Below are 9,720 nucleotides of genomic sequence, written 5' to 3' on the forward strand. Positions count from 1 at the left end.
ATATTATTTATTGAAAATAAAATTATTGTTAAAGTTATGAAATTGAAATGAATGTTCAAAATGAATGGAATGCGGGATTGAGTACAAAATCATTCAGTGCAAAGGAAGAATTGACGAAAAATTACCCAAGTAAACTAAGGTTCAGCATTTGTTGCGAACTTCCGTGCTTGCTTTCCGTTTAGCTCTCATGAGTTTCAGTTAACTCATATGAGTTTCAGTTTAACCCTTCTGGGTTTCAATTTAGCTCTTCTGAGCTTCAAATTAACCTTATGGGTTTTTGTTCAGCTCTTATGAGCTTCCGTTTAACCCTTACGGGTTTCTCTTTAACACTTATATGCTTCTGTGCAGCCTTCGGGGTTCTGTTTACGATGTACTAAAATCCGTAAGACGTTTTCTGATTTGAAAAGGATTGGTAAGTGCCATAGGGAATTAATGTGGAAGAATATAAGTTATTATTGATATTGAGCTCAAATAAGTGAATTCATCAATCGAAGTTGTGATTGACAAGAAATGTTTGTGAAATGATTTACCTAAATGAATTATTATAGTATGTTTGGTAAGATTTATATTTAAAGCCAACAAACTTACTAAGCTTCATTAAGCTTACTTGTGTAATTTAATGTTCCTTGTAGATTTTCAAGAAGTTCCGAGGATAAGATTAACACATCGGGCCACACTATCCAGTTTGCTATGGTAGATTTTGTTATACATTTTATAGTTTATATGGCATATATAGGGCTATATTAGAAAAGAGTTAAATTTGAAGTATGGTTGTGAATGACATATATATATGTTTGTATGCATGCATTTAGTAGCAAAGTTTGGTAAATCAATGAATGGAGTTATTTTGGTAAGTTTAGGCAATTGAGTTTTGTGATGATATATTATGTTAAAAACATGATTTTTGGCTTGTGTTGATTACTTGATTGGGGCTATTTAATGTAGTGAAATATTGTATATAGGTTGGTATAAAAAAGGATGAGAAAAGTGGCCTATTTTCGTCCACACGGGCAGAGACATGGGTGTGTGTCTCAATTGTCTGTGACACACGGCCTGGCACATAGGCGTGTGGTTTGGCCGTGTGTCCCCTGCACCTTAAAATTTTAAAACAGAATGCCAGGTTTTTACACACGGCCTAGCACACGGGCATGTGACGTGGCCATGTAACCCCTGCATCTTGCACACGGCCTAGTACACGGGCGTGTGGATGGCTGTGTGACCCAAGTTAGAGAGTTACACCGGTAAGGACACGGACTAGGACATGGCTGTGTGCCTCATATTGATTACCCACACGGCCCAAGACACGGGCTGTAACGCCCTTAACCTAAATCCTTCACCAGAATAGAGTTACGGAGCATTATCGGAGTTACCGATTTATTTATCAGATATTTCATTTCATCTAACGTTCATATTTGGAACCAATTAAAATCAATCATATTGTCCTTTAAACATACTTATTTTTTTCTCGACATGTTTTACTTGAATTTATTACTCGTCTCAATATACTTAATTTCCTTGTATCAACGTATCAAAGATAATCACATATTGACATATCATGATAAATATCATTCTCTTGTCATTTCTTCATAAACATAAATCAGGTAATTCATTATATCGATATTTCATGCATTTAAAAATACAATTCAAGTTACACTAACTTACCTAGTTGCTTGTTCATGTTTATAATTTCATTAATCCGATATCTTTTCTTTTCCACGTTCAAGTCTCGTATTCGAGTCATCCGGATCTTTATAAATAAATTTGATGTCGTTTTCATTTATTTCGTGTTCTAATACATTCAATTAATGCTCTAAACAAAATTATCATTTTACCCCTAAACTTTTAATCAATGACGATTTCATCCTTAGGCTAAAAAAATAAAATTCTTACAATTTAATCCTTATTTCCAGTCGCTATTCTCATACAAATTGATAACAACCCATGAATTCTATAAAATATCAGAATTTTCCATAATTTTAACACTTTCCAATTTAATCCTTAAAACATGTTTTTTATTTATTTTTTATCTTGAGCTAAATTAATAATTTCATTCAATTTTGCAATTTTAAATAATAAAATAATTCACTTCATGCAAGTTGGTCATCTCTAACATTTTTACAAAATTACGCATAAAGTTTTACTTTTATTCAATTTAGTCCATGAGCTTAAAACATGCAAATTAGCTATGCTAGCTGAATATTCATACATATTTTCCTCCTCCCCCTCTCTATTCCATATCCTTAATTTATATAATATGATTATAAGTAACATTATCAATAATTTCACTCTTTACATATATGTATATTCAAAATTGTCCATTTGCGTCATAGTTACTAAATTATTTACATATTGAGATACAGAACTCGAAATTAAGATCCGCCAATTTTCCATGAAACTAGACTTACGTATATTCTTACACTAAAATTTTCAGAATTTTTGGTTTAGCCAATAAGTACAGTTTATTCTTTAAAGTCACCCTTATTCTGCTGTCTGATAGTTCCGACCCTTCTTTACTAAAAATTAATTATCTCATTGAAAATAGACTCATTTAAGATTTTAAACATATAACTTTAAGAACCTAATTTTTTTCTCCAGTTTTATATGATTTTCCAAAGTCAGAACAGGGGAACTCGAAATCATTCTGACCTTGTCTCACAAAATTTGTTATATCTCATTATTCACAATTCCATTGCTTACACGGTTTCTTCTATAAGAAACTAGACTTAATAATATTTAATTTAATATTTTATTCATTCTCTAATTCGATTTCTACAATTTTTGGTGATTTTTTAAAGTCAGACTACGGCTATTGTCCAAAACTATTTTAGTGCAAAATGTTAATTATTAAGTTTATAACACCCTTATTTCCTTTCTCTACAATATTTCCCACCACTTTCTCTTATTTCTCTTCACTAATATATCAAGAACATAGAACCATATATAAGAAAACTCTACTTTAGCTTCATTTCCATGCTTTTTCAATAATATCAAACTTAAAAATACATGGAAATCTTGATGTTCTTACCTTGTCTTATTGTTTCCAATCTTTAACTTGATTTTCTGTAACGCCCCGTACCCGAGACCGTCGCCGGAGTCGAACACGAGGTGTTAACGGACTTAATTCATTAATTAAACAACTTAAACAACTTATTACCAACCATGCATATGCACATCACCAATATCAAACATAACATAAATAGCTGATTTATAAGTCAGAATCATTAGCTCACTAAAGACCAATATATTTGGCCAAATTATAATAATACATGTTATAAAACTAGGTCCCTATACATGCCACTCACTTAATAATTCTAGCATATGTGTTTATACTGTCAAGGTGTTGACTTGATAGTGTAATGCTGCCTCCGACGATCTCCAACCCTGAGCTAACCTGACAACACTAAAAGCAATGGAAAGGAGGGGGTAAGCTTTATGCTTAGTAATCTCACATGAAATAATAATAAGCAATTTACTAACATGCTTTCCACAGTAAAACTAACCCAATTGTACATTTACACATATTCTGGTTAAGTTGCTTTCTTGAGTAACAGTCACTAAATCATTTATATCTAGAGTTACAGAACTTCAAATTAAGATCCGTAAATTTTCCCAGAACCTAGACTCATATATATTTCCATCATAAAATTTTCAGAATTTTTGGTCCAGCCAATAAGTACAGTTTATTATTCAATGTCTCCCCTGTTTTGTTGTTTAACAGCTTCGACCTTTCTTCACTAAAATTTATTTATCTCATAGTACGAGACTCAGATAATGTTTCCATTTGTTTCTATTAAAATTAGACTCATCAAATATTCTAAGAATATAGATTATAACCCATAATTAGTTTTCTACAATTTTTAACAATTTTTCCAAGTCAGAACAGGGGATCTCGAATTCATTCTGACACTGTCTCACAAAAATTAGAATATCACATAATATACAACTCTTTTGCTCCCCCTGTTTCCTTTATATGAAAATAGACTCATTAAAATTTAATTCCATAATTTATTTGAAATTTAATTCAATTTACACAATTTTTGGTAAATTTTCAAATTCACACAACTGCTACTGTCCAACACTGTTTTACTACTAAAATTCACTCTTACATAATTTCACTTTATCCATTTTGTCTTATCGAAGTTCACTCAAATATCGAGCATATTGCTCAAAATTTTCTTAAACATTTACCTGCACTTATTCATCATATAATCATGTTCACATGTATTTTTCACTTAATCGATTTTCCTGTTGAACTCTTCGGAATAATAACTGATACTCAGATGCCTGCACATATTTTCACACTTATAGCCAAAGCTATCTAGTACGCATAGTAGCCTGCACTTAGTACTACACATGCGACCAATTATCCAGTACACGTAGTAGCCTGCACTTAGTACTACACACGTGACCTAACCATCTGATACACATAGTAGCCTGCACTTAGTAGTAGTCTGCCCTTAGTACTACACACGTGATCGAAGTTATCGGGTACGCATAATAGCCTGCACTTAGTACTACACATGCGACCTCACAATAGATCATTCGTATCGTTTCTATTCCGAAGGCTCAACCGGGAAATTCCTCACTTTCCAACATGTTACAAATTTATTCATAGTCCTTTTTCAATTTTTACAACAAATAGTCATTCTATAAGCAGCCATATTTCATATGATAACAAAATATAATAAATAAAAAGAATCGATAAATTATTTACATACAAACTTGTTGAAATCTCATCAGGTACAACCGTGTAGCAATTCATACAACCCAGGTAATAGTAATTTAACACTCAACTCATGTAACAATAATTTGCCATTCAATTTCACATGTCACAACAAGCATTACATTTTTTGTAACACCCCTTACCCGAGACCGTCTCCGGAATCGAGTACGAGATGTCATCCAATTTAACTTACCGATTCGGAGCATAAAAATTTGCTTTTAAAATTAAATTCACTGTTCATAACAACACTGTCCACCTGCGCAACTGTCACTAATTTAATTATAACTTGAGTTACGAAACTCAAAATTTAAATCCGTAAATTTTCCGTGAAACTAGACTCATATTCCTACTTACCATAAAATTTTCAGAATTTTTGACTTAGTACATTAGTACAGTTTATTCATTAAAGTATCCCCTGTTTCACAGCTCGACAGATCTGACCTCTTGGCGCTAAAAATAAAATATCTAATTGTACAGAATTCATATAAGGTTACCATTAATTTATTTTGAAAATAGACTCACTAAGGAATCTAAACATATAAATTATGACCTATAATTATTTCTGTACAATTTATAATGATTTTCTAAAGTTAGAACAGGGGACTTCAAAAACCATTCTGACCCTGTCTCACTAAAATTTAAATATCTCAAAATATAAAATTTCTTTGCCTACACCGTTTCTTTCATGTAAAAATAGGCTTGATAAGCTTTAATTATATATATCATTCACCCTCTAATTCCATTTCTAATATTTATGGTGATTTTTCACATTCACGTCACTGCTGCTGTCAAAGAAACTGCTTCTTTGAATTAGTTACCATTTAAACATACATAACTCCAAAACATATTCTTTAATAACTACTTCAATAGCTAACATTAGCCATATCATTTGGACATGCTCAAAATGATTAAGACTCTATACATGCCATAGTTTAAACATTTTGAAAAGCACATAATACCGAGATGGTTATGATAGTGTGATACGAGCTCCGACGGTCCACTATTCGATCAAGTTCAAATCACTATAAAACAAAGGAAAGAAAGAGATGTGTAAGCTATAAATAGCTTAGTAAGTTACATGTAAACAATAATTACTCAATTAATAATTAACACTTAACATATAACTAATCAAAACATTTCTTAGCAATTTCAATCACTTACACATACACAATCTTACCAATTCACTTGCATATACATTTTCACACTTAACATTTCATATTCACTTTAATTCATTATTAATCCCGTTGAACACTTGGAATATACACGGATACGTAGAGATTTAGCACATAAGTGCCACACTGATATGTAGCCGAAGCTACCACTGATATGTAGCCGAAGCTACCACTGGATGTAGCCAAAGCTACCACTGAAATGTAGCCGAAGCTACCACTGATCAATAACACTAGAAATGTCCACGGGTCTGCTCACACAAGCTGTCAGGTGTCTGCAACACATGCCAGATCACCCAGCACCCGGGACTCACTGTAACACTGTAACACTGGTCTCTAGTGACATGTCACTTGTATCCAATTCTATTCCTAAGTTCAACCGGGAATTTACACTTAACACTTTATTTTCAACACTTTATCACTTGAATAATTCATGAACAACTTTCCTTCCACATTCAATATTAATTCACATATCAAATATAATTCACAATTTATACAAATATAACTATTATTTACATATAACTTACCTCGGATGCAAAACGACTATTTTTGTAATTTAGTCGATAACTTTCTCTTTTCCCCGATCACTTGCACTATTTCTTCTTTCTTGATCTATATTAACACAATTTAATACATTTCATCAATATTCCATTCAAATACAATTCATACACAACATTTTGACACATTTACATTTTTCCCCATAACTTTTCAAAAATTCCACTTTTGTCCCTAAGCTCGTAAAAATAAAATTCTCTAAATTCTTAAATTTCAAACTTCACTAAATCATATTTCATGCTCATAATGGGCCTCAATTTCACAAAATCACAACTTTATGCACACTTTACCATCTTTCACAATTTAGCCCTTTTTCAACATTTTTCATTGAAATTCATCTAGTAAAACTTGTAATTAACACTTCAAACATTCATTATCTAACATCACTAATCAATTTACAATTATATCATGAATGGGTCAATTTTTAAACTTTAATTTCATTTAAATTAAATGGTAGAAACATGAAATTCAAGCTTCAATAAGCATAAAAATACGAAAATAATTAAAAACGGGGCAAGAAATCACTTACAATTGAGCTTAGGAAAATCAAAACCCTTAACTATGGTAACCTGAAACTTTCGGCAGCAAGCTTCTGATTTTTTTGAAGAAGATGGACACTTATTTTCTCTTTATTTTGTCTTTTACCCAATTTGGACAAAAATGCCCTTGACCCATTACTTAGATATTTTTTCTAGAAATACCCTTTTGTGTCCATAACACTAATTTATGGTCTAATTGCCACATAAACACTTCCAATTTCATGCAATAATTCAATTAAGTCATTTAATCACTAATTAGACACACTTTGCATTTTTCTCAATTTAGTCCTAAAAATTCAATTAAGCACTAAAGCATTAAAATTTCCTATCCATACTTTCACACAATATTTCAATCAATCAGTAACTAATAAAAATTTATAAAATTAAACTATTTCACTTCGGATTTGTGGTTACGAAACCACTATTCCGATTAGGCCCTATTTCGGGCTATCACATTTTTCCATATCATACATACCATCCATCAACTTCTCTTAAACATACTAACTCAATATAGAGAATTACAATTCATGTATAATATTTCATTATTATTAACACACAAACTTACCTCGATCCAGAAACGGCAATTTACCATTTTAGTCCATAACCTTGTATTTTCCCGATTTAAGCTTGAACCTCGATTTCCTTCATCTATAATATCACATTTAGCCTAACAATTAGTCACATTATTCATACGGGTCCAAAAATCATATTTTTATAAATTTTTATTTTGACCCCTAAACTTTTGCATATTTGCACTTTTGCCCGAAGGTTTGGAAATTAAACTTCATCCTATTTTCTTATGCTTTATGACATGCTGACCATTTTCCCCTTCTGTGGCAACATCAAATTCTCACTCTAACATGTACTTATGAACATTAGGTATTTTTACCGATTATGTCGTTTTACTCGTTTGCACGTAAAATCACTTAGCAAAAGTTGTTTAACACAATTTCAAGCTTCATATTATACCATTAAACATCAAAATACATGCATATCATTCATGGGTAAATTTTTAAACACAAACCCTAACTCAAAATAATGGTAGAAATAGCTAGAACATGTTACCGGGACTTAAAAAATGTAAAGAACATTAAAAACGGGGCTCGGGATCACTTACAAATGAGTTTGGAAAGCTTGAAAACCCTAGCCATGGTGTTTTTCATGAAAAATTCGGCCATGAGGAAGAAGATGAGCAAATTTGGCTTATTTTGGCATTTTAATTCATTTTAATTACTAATTTACTAAAATGCCCTTAATGAAAAACTTTTAAAAACCTATCATACCATGTCCATTTTTGTCTACAAACTTCAAAATGGTCTCATTACCATTTAAGGACCTTTAATTTAAAAAATCATAACAATTAGACACATCTAACATGTAGAACTCAACTTTTGTACTTTTTACAATTTAGTCCTTTTGACCAAATTGAGTGCCCAAACGTCGAAATTTTTGAACGAAAATTTCACAAAATCATTTTGTGAAATCTTAGACCATAAAAATATAATAAAAATGAATTTTTCCTCATCGGATTTGTGGTCCCAAAATCACTGTTTCGACTAGGCCCAAAAATCAGGATTTTACATTTTCTCTCTCCTCCAGCTTCTATTTCTTGAATTTAACTTGATGTTCTAGCTCCCCATAGTCTTCTTGTCATCTTTCTCTCTTGATGGATATGGAAATTCTTTTGATTTCTAAGTGAAAATGGTAGATTTTTTATGAAAGGACCAAATTGTAAAGAAAAGAAAGTTTCTTTCTTTCTTTTCTCTTCAAACGTTTAGGTGCATGGGAAAAATGATGACGATTCTTCATCTTTTTTTCCTTATATATACTAAATAAAATAATTAATAAAATAATAAAATATCATTTAAAAATTAAATTAAAATATTAATAAACTAATATTTATTTATTTATTTAATCTAAAATATCTCCAACATTATCATTGCTTTCTAAATTTCTCTCTCTTCCAATTGACCATTTTGCCCTTTGTGATCTTTTAAAATTCCATTCTTGAGTCATCACTTAATTTGGTAAAATTACAATTTAGTCCCTTATAATTCTTCATCTATTCAATTTGGTCCTAATTCATCAATTTTCCTTAGTTTCTAGATCATTCCACCCTTAAAATATTTGCACTATTGGTCCTTCAACTTTTTCATATTTACACTTCAACCCCTTAAATTTTAAGTATTTACTCTTGGGCAGCAAAACTTTTCTCACTTTTACAATTTAGTCATTTCTTGAAATAATATGTCACAATATACTTCCCAATTACATAATTCAAATTTCATTTTCTTGTTACTTTATTTCCTTATTTTACTATATAAAGGATAATATCTTATTGTAGAAATTTTCGGGGTGTTACACGGGCGTGTCTCCTGGCTATGTGAGCCACACGGTTGGCCACAAGTGTAACTCCCCCACGCCCGAGACCGTCGCCGGAGTCGAGCACGAGGCATTACTAAACTTATTTGAGCACTTAAACAAAATCGGACAAGCTGTCCAACTGCGTCACAGTTACTTAAAAATTCATATCTCGAGTTCTGAAACTCGAAATCCAATTCCGTAAATTTTTCCTTAAACTAGACTCATATATCTATCTACTAAATTTTTTTTCTATAATTTTTATTCGGGCCAATTAGTACAGTTTATTAGTTAAAGTCTCCCCTGTTTCAGGGTTCAACTGCTCTGACCTTTGTGTATTACAAATCATATATCTCCCTGTACAGAGTTTCAA

This window comes from Gossypium hirsutum, chromosome A05 (genome assembly GCF_007990345.1).
Source record: "Gossypium hirsutum isolate 1008001.06 chromosome A05, Gossypium_hirsutum_v2.1, whole genome shotgun sequence".
NCBI lineage: Eukaryota > Viridiplantae > Streptophyta > Magnoliopsida > Malvales > Malvaceae > Gossypium > Gossypium hirsutum.